Source organism: Triturus cristatus, chromosome 11, assembly GCF_964204655.1.
Source record: "Triturus cristatus chromosome 11, aTriCri1.1, whole genome shotgun sequence".
Lineage (NCBI taxonomy): Eukaryota > Metazoa > Chordata > Amphibia > Caudata > Salamandridae > Triturus > Triturus cristatus.
Genome location: NC_140594.1, coordinates 853,197,479 through 853,209,100, shown reverse-complemented (window position 1 = coordinate 853,209,100; position 11,622 = coordinate 853,197,479). Strand labels below are relative to the sequence as shown.

Sequence of the window (11,622 nt, the reverse complement as noted above, 5' to 3'; positions counted from 1 at the left end):
CATGCAGGCATTTTAGTGCTGGTTCTGTGGGAGGAGGAGGACTTAAACCTAGCAATATTGTATTCATTGATATTGGCTTCCGTAAGTGGGAAAAGCTTCTTTGTCCAAACATTCACAGTCAGAGAAGCATAAATTGTCTGTTATTACTTGGACCTACTTCAAAGATTAGCGCAGCCTACAAACCATCAGCAGTCAGTTTCTTACATGATAGTAAGGGGTGCGGAGCAGGAAATTGAGGAGAATAGACAAGTGGAACAGCTGCCTAAGGCAGTATGTTTCTTGGGTTGTCAAGGGCTTGCATTCCATGCCACAGATAAAACAGAGCATTCTCACAATAGGGGACATTTCACTGAATTGTTAGAGATAATTTCTGATAAAGGTGAGAGGTTACAAGAAAAAATGTCCTTGAGGTATGGCCACTATACCTCTCCTGATTACATAAATGACACAATATCTGTGGTGGCAGCGCTTGTCCGTGAGCGTATTGTCAAAAAAGTGACAAAATATTTTGCCATGCTAGTTGATGAAACCAAAGATGTCTCACATAAAGAACAGCTGAGTTTTATATCCACTTTGTTGATGGTGATGGAAATGTTCAGGAGAATGCACTAGGGCACAGCTTTCCAAACTTTACATGTTGGTGACACACTTTTTGGAGATGCATCATTTTGGGACATAGTAAGGCAGTGTAGCGAGCGAGCGTAGCAAGCGAGCCCGGGCCACTTAAGGGGTCTCCCTCTGTCTCCCTCCCTCTCTCTCCCTCTGTCTCCCGCTGTCTGTCTACCTCCCTCTGTCTCCCTCTATCTGTCTGTCTCCCTCTGTCTGTCGCCCTCTGTCTCCCACTCTCTGTCTCCCGCTCTCTGTCTCCCTCTGTCTCCCTCTGTTTCCGTCCCTCTGTCTCCTTCCCTCTGTCTCCGTCCTTCTGTCTCCCTCATTCTGTCTCCCTCCCTCTCCCTCTCTCTCTCCCTCTGTCTCCCTCTCGCTCTCCCTCTTTCTCCCTCTGTCTGTCTCCCTCTGTCTGTCTCCGTCTGTCTGTCTCCCTCCCACTGTCTCCCTCTCTCTCTGTCTCCCTCTCTCTCTGTCTCCCTCTGTCTCCCTCTCTCTCCCTCCCTCTGTCTCCCTCCCTCTGTGTCTCCCTCTCCTTCCCTCTGTCTCCACCTGACTCCCTCCCTCTGTCTGCCTCTGCCTCCCTCCCTCTGTCTCCCTCTCTCTCTGTCTCCCTCTCTCTGTCTCCCTCCCTCTCCCTCCCGCTGTCACCCTCTGTCTCCCTCTCTCTCCCTCTGTTTCCCTCCGTCTCCCTCTCTGTCTCCCTCTCTGTCTCTCTGCCTCTCTCTGTCTCAGTCTCTGCCTCTATCTGTCTGTCCCTGTCTCTGCCTCTATCTGTCTGTCTGTCCCTGTCTCTGTCTGTCCCTGTATGTCGTTGTCTCCCTCCCTCTGTCTCCCTCTCCGTCTCTCTGTCTCTGTCCGTCTCTGCCTCTATCTGTCTGCCCGTCCCTGTCTCTGCCTCTATCTGTCTCTGTCTGTCCCTGTCTCTATCTCTGTCTGTCTGTCTCCCTCCCTCTCTCTGTCTCTCTCTGTCTCCCCCTTCTCTGTCTCCCTCCCTCTCTCTATCTCTCTCTCGCTCTTTCTCTCCCTCTCTCTCCCGCTCTCTCCCTCTGTCTCCCTCTGTCTCCCTTACTCTGTTTGTCTCCCTCTCTCTCTGTCTCCCTCTCTCTGTCTCCCTCCCTCTCGCTCTCTCTCTGTCTCCCTCTGTCTTCCTCCCTCTCTTTTCCTCTGTCTCCCTCCCTCTCTTTTCCTCTGTCTCCCTCCCTCTGTCTCCGTCTGTCTCCCTCTTGTCTGTCTCCCTCCCTCTGTCTCCCTCTATCTGTCTCCCTCTATCTGTCTCCCTCTTTCTGTCTCCATCCCTCTGTCGCCCTCCTCCCTCTGTCTGTCTAACTCTCTCTCCCTCTCTCGCTGTCTCCTTCCCTCTGTCTCTGTCTGTCGCTGCCTCTATCTGTCTGCCCCTGTCCCTGTCTCTGCCTCTATCTGTCTCTGTCTGTCTGGGTCTCCCTCCCTCTCTCTCTCTGTCTCCCTCTCCCTCTCTCTCTGTCTCCCTCCCTCGATCTCTCTCCCTGTCTCCCTCACTCTGTCTGTCTTCCTCTCTCTCTGTCTCCCTCGCTCTGTATCCCTCCCTCTCTCTCTCCCTCTGCCTCCCTCCCTCTCTCTCCTTCTGTCTCCCTCCCTCTGTCTGTCTCCGTCTGTCTCCCTCTTGTCTGTCTCCCTCACTCTGTCTCCCTCCATCTGTATTGAAGTAAGCACAGGATGCACATCAGGTGGATTCCAGGCAGATTTATTACCATCAGAGAAGACAGCTTATTCAACCACACAAGACAGTCCCCAACCGCTAATGAGCTACCACCCATCATGGAACCTAGAACCCTAGTAGAGCCATAACACTCTAAACTAGAACATGACCACAGATAGCATGAACACTACACACCTTCCCCCCTTGAAAAACAAACAAACAAAAAAAAATACTAATATTTAAAATGTAACAAAATCATTCATTTTAACAGGTGGTTTTCTTACACGAGAACTTTTCCTTTGAGCAGATGGAATAGACACTTCATCTGGAGAACTAACATGTTGGTTCTCAACAGGGACTACATTAGATGTTGCAGTAGTACATTGAGTCAAAAGTGGTTTAGTAACATTACCAACTTTATCCATAATGTCAGTGTTCGAAGAAGGAAACCCCCCCTCAGATTCAAAATTAGAACCACTCAAAGTATCCAGAAAATTTAGAAAATCCTCATTCTCCTTCGTAACTAAAGATTCCTTTAGTGGAGGTACAAGTGAATCACCACCAATATCTTTGGATCTAAATATAGATATCCGTCTGAAATTCCAAACTTTACCTCCTTGTACCCTAAGAGCTTTGCTGAAAACTTCAATTACCTTCACTGGGTCAGACCATCTAGACCATCTTTTGTCTATGCCACCCAATTTAACACGCACTAAATTACCCACTTTGATTTTGCAACTCCCAGAACAGTTGTTACTCTTTATCTTCTGCATTCTATCCTGATATCTTTGAACACGCTCTCTAACTATTTTAAAATCCAAAATAGGATCATGAATATTGTTCTTCTTCAGCCAGCATGGCATAAGCTTAGAGCAGGGTCTCCTTCCTCTTAACATCTCAAATGGAGAATAACCTGTAACGGAATTAGGAGACATCCGGTATGTATGCAAAGTGGCCCGTAAAGCTTTCCTCCAATCAATATTGCTTTTAATAGCTAACTGTATGGATTCCTTCACAACCCTATTAAAGCGTTCAACCTGGCCATTAGCCATAGGATTATAGTTAGAAACTCTTTCATGAGTAATACCACATTTGTTTAGGAACATTTCAAATTCATTACTGATAAATTGTGGCCCATTATCTGAAACCAATTCAGAAGGAATGCCTTCTCTGCTAAAAATGTTATCTAAAAATTCTATCACATGGTTGGAAGTTATTTTATACAACACTTTGACTTCTGGCCATTTTGAAAAATAAACCACTAACACCACAGCGAAAACATGTTTAGCAGAAGGAAGATTCAAAGGCCCAATAATATCAATGCCCAACTTCCTCCAAGGGCCCTGCGAGTACTCAATAGGCGAAATCCCCACAGATAAGGGTTTAGCAGATTTGTCACTCTTTGAACATTGAACACAATCTCTAACCCACCTGTCCACCATACTATCCATACTAGGCCACCAATAAAATTCTCTCAAACGTCGTTTAGTGGAGGACATACCCAAATGTCCTTCATGTGACAAATTAACTAACTGTTCTCTGATACTCCGAGGTGGAACAATTGTATCACCTCTGATTACAAACCCGTGCAAAAACATAAGTTCATCATTAATTTTCCAAAACGAGCTCAACTCACCACTCAACTTCCTCTCTTCCGGCCATTTGCCTTGTAAATACTTTACAACATTTTGTAAAATGTCATCCTCAGACATTGCCTTTGCCCATTTCTCCTCCGAGATGGCGTCCGAGCTTATACTATCCTGAACATCTTCCATGGTATATGCTATGTCGCACTCCTCTGAAGTATTAGTGACATTAGAACCCTCATCTAAGGACAAGCGAGACATGCAATCAGCATGGACATTTATACGGCCAGGAATATACACGACTGAACACTGGTATTCTTGCAATTTAGCAGCCAACCTGGCTAAACAGGCTGTGAGAGTTCTACCACCCCCAGCTGCTAACATATTAATCAGTGGTTTATGGTCAGTTCTTAATTGAAACTTTGTCCCCCATAAAAATTGCCTAAAATGCTGAGCGGCCCAAGTGCACGCAAGTAATTCCTTTTCAATAGTGGAATAATTAACTTCCGCTCCTCTTAAATGTCTTGAAGCATATGATACAACATACTCCTCCCCATATTTCTTTTGCAAAAGCACAGCGCCTAGGCCAGTATTGCTCGCATCTACTGCTACAATGCACTCCCCTCCAATAGTGAAAGGTCTCAGAAACGGAGCAACACAGATTTCTTTTTTAAGTGCTTCAAAAGCTAGTTTTTGCTCATCTCCCCAGACAAATTTAGCATTTTTCTTTAGTAGATTGCGTAAAGGGAATACTTTTGAAGCATAGTTTCTAACAAACTTACTGTAATATTCTGTCAAACCTAAAAATGATAATAATTGATCTTTTGTAGTGGGGGCAGGAGCCTTTGCAATACTAGCTACATGGTCTATCTTTGGTTTGATACTCTCGCTCGAAATTTCGTGACCTAAGTATTCCACATTATCTTTTCTGAACTTGCATTTTGAGAATTTAAGTGTTAAACCTTTTACCTGTATATTATTCAACACCTTTTTTAAATTGCAATCATGGTCATCAAAATCTTTCCCAAAAATTAGGATGTCATCTTGAAAGGCTATAGCACCCGGACAATCTTCTAACACGTCTTTCATAATTCTCTGAAAGACCGAGGCAGCACTAGCCAATCCAAATGGCATCAGCTTAAATTGATACATACCCTCCGGTGTAATAAAAGCTGTTAAACATTTGGATTGTTCATGTAGCATGATTTGATGGTATGCACTTGCCAAATCAACCGTGGAAAACACACGGGCACCAGATAAGGTTGAGATCAATTCATGTATGTTAGGTAACGGATGCCTGTCGATCCAGATCTCCTTATTTAAGCTACGGAGATCAACACACAACCTAAGATCCCCGTTGCCTTTAAGGGAAAGAACCACCGGAGAAACCCATGGAGATGATTCTATAGGTTCGATAATGTTCCTTGAAGCTAGATCTTCTAGCATGTCTTTCAATTTGTTGCGATATGCTAAAGGAACATTACGAACTTTATGTCTTACAGGAACAGCAGAATCTTTGAGTATTATTTTGTGTTTGAAGTTTGCATATTCCTCAAGCTCATCACTAAATACCCTAGGAAACATTTTTTTTATATTTTCCACAAAATCCTCATTGAAAATAATGTATACAGGTGGTGAAGCATTCGGATCTAACTTTATACCCAATTCTTGTTGATGGGGCCACCCAAGTATAGATACCCCTTTGGTGACTACATATAATTTACCTTTAATTTTCTTCCCTTTGAAAGTCAAATCTGTCCACAAGTAACCTTCCAAATCAATTTTGTGCCCTGAGTAACTACCGGGTCTGATGTCTGGAGGTAGTAATTTTCTATTCTCCCATAATTTCATGAATAGATCTCTACCTATAATGGAATACCAAGCACACGAATCTATCATCATAATGACTTCTTTTCCATCAATTAATATGGAACCAGATGGAAACCCTTTACAATTGTTTTCAGACACACAAGAAATGCAGTTAAATTCATTAAACTCTGTTGCAATTTCATCTTCGTCACAGGTAACACAATTGACTTTTTGTAGAGATCTGCACATCTTCCCAAAGTGACCTGGCTTTTTACATTTAATACAAATTTTATTCCATGCTAGGCATCCTTTGTAGTTTCCAACATGTTCAAAACTGCCGCACCTATAGCAGATCACAGGATTTCTTCGGTTACCAAACTTATTATCTTTAAAACTTGGATCTCTTTTAATAAAAGAAAAAGAAGTTCTCTTTGGAGTGAACTGAGTTTTTACAAGTGAAACTTCTGCTACTGGATCTTGTACTTTGACGTTGACAGGTGGAGGTTGACCTCTGATCTCACTTACGAACTTTTCAGATTGTTCTATGCCTTTAGCGATATTGACTACAGCATTCAAAGAAGATTCAGTACCTAACCATAACCTCTCTTGTATCTTTTTCCTTTTGGTTTTCAACATTATTTGGTCTCTGAGCACTTGCTCGTAATTAATAGTATCGAACGCACACGAACCAGCAAGGGAACGTAAAGCAGACACATAGTTTTCAATAGATTCGTCCTCTTTCTGAGCACGAGAATAAAATGTAAATCTTTCCATCACTATGTTTATTTTCTTCCCAAATCTGGTACTCATTTTCTTAACAGCGACTTCAAACATATTTACTCCTTCTGTGCTTTCGAGAGGAGGCAGATTGTCAAATTCTTTGATCCCTTGGCCTCCTAGGCAATACCTCAACAGGTCTAACTTCCTTTTAGGGGAGCAACCTTCCTCCTCTAATACCTCAACGTAGGCTAAAAACATGAGATACCATAAATCCTATTCCATTTTAGGTTCCCCAGCCGTAGGCAAAAAATGTGGTGGTGCTGAAATATTAGACATTTTAATAATAGTAACCTTTAAAAAAATGAAAATGGATGTATGTAAACTTTTCCTTCTGCCCTGGATAAAGCACAAATGTATATGTCACCAAAGTCACTCTGCTTCCTTTGTTATTACTTAGAGAATTCTTCCATAAAAATTCATATTAATTGAAAAACAAAATAGAAAAAATAAAAATAAATTGGTAGTAAACCGATCCCAAAGCAAGATGTCATTGAAAAATAAACAAGGATGTCTTTGTCACGTATAACTGTTTGACACACGAGCCTTTAAATTCAAAATTGAAGGTATAAATCAAAATGTTCCCGTGTAGTTACACCAATCTAAAATGGTCGCCAAAACGCGTGACATCATCACGCTCCCAGCATGCTTTGCCCCTCGTACAATCTTCCTCGAAGGTGGAGCGCGTAGCTTGGTGAGCGCTCCGGATGATTCTCCTCCAAGAATGTAGAATGCGGCTCGAGCGGGTGTTGGTGAGTGTATATTTTCAAATTTATTTTTCCTCACGTTAAAGCCAAAGTCTCAACAGCGCATGTAAAGTACTATAATACAACGAAACGAGGCCGTATTTGCCATCAAAATCTGCCGCAGGCGCAATCAAAGCGCATAAATAGTTTCACTACGCAGCCGCCGGCACAATCACAGCGCAAGCATCACTTGGGGTATTCTTTCACACAGTAATCCAACGCTCTTAAGGCCATCAATACATTAAACGGCACAATCTCGGGTAAACAGATGTATGATTCAGCCGCTGGTGCAATCATGAGCACATCATCCCCAATCAGCCGCAGGTGCATACATGCACAAATACGAAATACCTTAAAACGTCTCTAGACGGTGTCGTCTTCACAAGTGAACGCTGTCCTCATCTGACTCCCAGTCGTCGCTAGTGTGAAGTAAGCACAGGATGCACATCAGGTGGATTCCAGGCAGATTTATTACCATCAGAGAAGACAGCTTATACAACCACACAAGACAGTCCCCAACCGCTAATGAGCTACCACCCATCATGGAACCTAGAACCCTAGTAGAGCAATAACACTCTAAACTAGAACATGACCACAGATAGCATGAACACTACATGTATCCCTCTATCTGTCTCCCTCTATCTGTCTCCCTCCCTCTGTCTCCATCCCTCAGTCGCCCTCCTCCCTCTGTCTGTCTCCCTCTGTCTGTCTCCCTCCCTCTGTCTGTCTCCCTCCGTCTGTCACCCTCTGTCTCCCTCTCTCTGTCTCCGTCCCTCTGCCTCCTTCCCTCTGTCTCCGTCCCTCTGTCTCCCTCCCTCTGTCTCCCTCTCTCTCTCAATCTCTCTCTCTCTCGCTCTCTCCCTCTGTCTCCCTCCCTCTGTCTCCCTCTCCCTCTCTCTGTCTCCCTCTCTCTCTGTCTCCCACGTTTTCCCTCTCTGTCTCCCTCCCTCTGTCTCCCTCTGTCTGTCTCCCTCCCTCTGTCTCCCTCTATCTGTCTTCCTCCCTCCCTCTGTCTCCCTTCCTCTGTCGCCCTTCTCCCTCTGTCTGTCTCCCTCTGTCTGTCGCCCTCTGTCTCCCCTCAACACGGTTAGTAGCATATTCATGTAAGTAGTCGATTTCGGGTTTGCTATAAATAAGAGAGTCTCAAGATGGCGCCTGAGCAAGACGCCGAGAAGACGGTGAGGAGCACTCTCCATCACACTGGTGAGTAACGAGTATGACTCTGAGATAAACAGATATAACTTAAGTAAACTAAACGGCAGGAACATGACATTAAGATGATGCTTTTAATATAACGTAGATGCCCTCGAATATACGTGGCGTACTGTAAATTTATCATAGTGGTGACTTATGCGTGCATTGAAATACCGAGATCTGCGATAGGGCATGAGCATGTTTACGTAATTTAATCCAAGGTACATGCATGTGATGATATTTTAAGAGGATATGGTACGATAATATTGTGTCGCATGCAGTAGGAATCATGGTTGATATGGGCTTGATGTGTGCCCCGATTTAGGTACAGTTTGGTTCGATTTGATAATTAGATGATATCGAAATACTAGTACTTTAATATGTGTACTATTATAAGTAGAGCTGGGATTATGATGAATCGTAGGAAGAACGTATGGGTGACACATTAAGTCTCCTGACATACTCCCAATTTCTGCAGGCTTGAATGACCGAATTATGATTATTGAATATCCTGGATGGAGGATGATAGAATATAAGCGGTAAGAAGTGGTGTGTTATGATATGTTGGTACCTTACGTGTCCTTTATGGTTAGCTTATGGTCTTTGAATATGATTTTCATGCTTCGTGCTCTAGATTGTACAGAACTCTTTCGCAAATAGCATACGTCTTGAAACAAGAGTGACTTTTAGTGAGGTGAGCTGACTTTCCGGAACAACTAAAACATATAAATTGGGTTTGGTCACAGGTTAGGTGGTGATTTATACACTATATTTAATAGGACTCTGTGGTTTTATGCACTTTTATAATTATTGTGTTATGTCTGTAGTCTGGATATGCTGCATGTACCTGTCGTAACTACATTTATTTTTTGTACTTTTTATGTTTTAATTATTGCTTTGCAATTAATTCCCTCTTTCAAGGAGAGAGACATTTGAATAGCAATTGGAGTTACTATCGAAGTTTGAGTACTGTTTCTTTTTAAAAAAAAACATTCATGAATCACTTTGAGATCACTGAGCACATGGGTGACGTGGTGTAGGTGACCTTGTTTAAAATTTCTGATGTGATTCAGACATGTGTTGTCAATTTGTTTATAGCCCTGATGAAGTCAGAGATGCGGACGCATCATATCTGAGGAAACACGTGTTGGCTATTCTTGCTTACTGGAGAAGACTGTAAAGAAAAGATGCATTGTGACCTATGATGAACAACACTTTTTAGGAATAAAACATCGGAGTTGCAAGAAGACGGATTGGACTTTAATTTCACAGTACACATTGAGTAGTGCTCAGGAAATCTTGTCTTTTGTTGTAGGACCAGATTTTTCTGGCTCAGTTTTGGGGTTGTGAGTGGCTGCCCTCTTCCTTGGAGCACACATATTGATATTGTTGCATCTAACTGTAGGGATTGTTAAGAATTTTTTTCGCAGGGAGCCTTGCCACATGTAGCGTTGTTTCTGTCCCTCTCTGTTTCCCTCTGTCTCCGTCCCTCTGTCTCCCTCTTCTCCCTCCCTCTCTCCCTCTCTGTCTCCCTCCCTCTGTCTCCCTCTCTCTTGCTGTCTCCCTCCCTCTCTGTCTCCCTCCCTCTGTCTCCCTCCCTCTGTCTTCCTCCCTCTATCTCCCTCTGTCTGCCTCCCTCTGTCTGTCACCTCACCCCAGCTTCCCGGGCACACGCACAGCCGCACACGAGTACTTCGCAGGTCTTTAAAAGACCATTTACTGGGAGACGTTATGCAATAGATGAGGCATAGTGAGAACAAAGCTTTCAAAGGAATGCCTCTTAATTAGCAGCAGTTATGTGCTAAGTGCCCGTTAATACCAGTGTCATCCCGCGACACACCCACCATTTGCAGGCGACACAGTACTGTGTTGGGACACACAGTTTGGAAAGCTCTGCACTAGGGTATTACCATATGGAGAAGTTAGTTGTCTCCAGCCTTGCTGCAGCCATTGTTGAAGCAGTACAGAATTCTGGACTTGGCTGGAAGAAATTTGTTGCCCAGTGCTACAATGGACTGGCAGTATTAATGGTGTCCAAGCAAAAAAACGAGAGATCGCATCACAAGCAATTTATATACACTGCCATGCCCATCCCCTAAAACTTGCGTTAATGCAAACAGTAACTAACATACAACCAGTAAAACATTTCTTCTCAACATTGCAAGCCATTTATATTTTTCTTTCACAAAGTTCACCAAGGCATGAGCTCTTTGTGAAAGCTCAGAAAGAGAGTTATCTGTATGTAATGAAGCTAAAATGACTATAAGGTGGTTTTGCTGGTACTCCTGTGTTAGAAAAGTACAGATGTAATTTGAGTCTATTATTATTGTTCTTCGTGTAATAGAATCACAACAGCGTGACAAGAAGGCTAGTTGAGAAGCCGATGGACTTCTTAAAAACATTGAAAACTTTGTTTTTTTGCTTACATTGCAGGGTATGGAACTCATGCCCAGAAAGATTCACTGTCTATCAGAAGTACTACAGAGCAAATACCTTGACATGCCAAGAGCAACAAGAAGTGATTTAGTGAACTTCTGTCAAGACAGTCATTGGACCGAATAGTTAAGTCAGGCTAAGGATTTAGGAGAGCAGTGTGGAATTAAGATTCAGGAAAAATCCTATCCAAGGGCTCCACCTTTGAGACACCATAAATTGAGTAGCAAACTGACAGTTTGTTTTCTCAGTACCTCTTTATGGAAAAGATCCAGCCATTTTGATGTTTCAGAAAGTCAAACTCTACTGTCTGAGCACTTAAATCAGGAAGTTTATTTCTCTACTTTGGATAGATTTGTAAATGAGTTTGATGCTCGATTTATGGACAACATGGGCCTCATGTCTGCTGTTGGAATGTTCAATCCAAAAGCAGCACATTTTTGCGTCTTTTCCTCTGCACTAGTTATAGTTGGCAAATATCCAGAGGCTGCAGTAGACTGAAGTCTTCTACAATCCGAACTGGAAACTGCAAAATTGTATATTTCAGACACAAATGTACTGGGTATTCACTCTGTCAGGCAGTATCTCATGTATCTACTAGCAGCGTTTCCTCAGGTTTTGAATCGTTTACATCTAGTTCTTACATTATCTATTACTACTGCTGCAAATGAGAGATTGTTCTCCTGTATGAAAGAGGTAAAAATGTATTTGCGCAATAAATGTGGAGACAAGAGACTCTATGATTTAATGATAATGGCTTGTGAACCTAATGAGATTACGCGGTTAAATTTGA

At 42.9% G+C, this 11,622-nt stretch overlaps 1 pseudogene; it reads left to right on the top strand.

Annotated features, from left to right (window-relative positions):
* Nucleotides 1-399: 399 nt before the first annotated feature.
* LOC146785531 (zinc finger MYM-type protein 1-like) lies at nt 400-11,330 on the top strand (annotated as a pseudogene).
* The last annotated feature ends 292 nt before the right edge of the window (nt 11,331-11,622 follow it).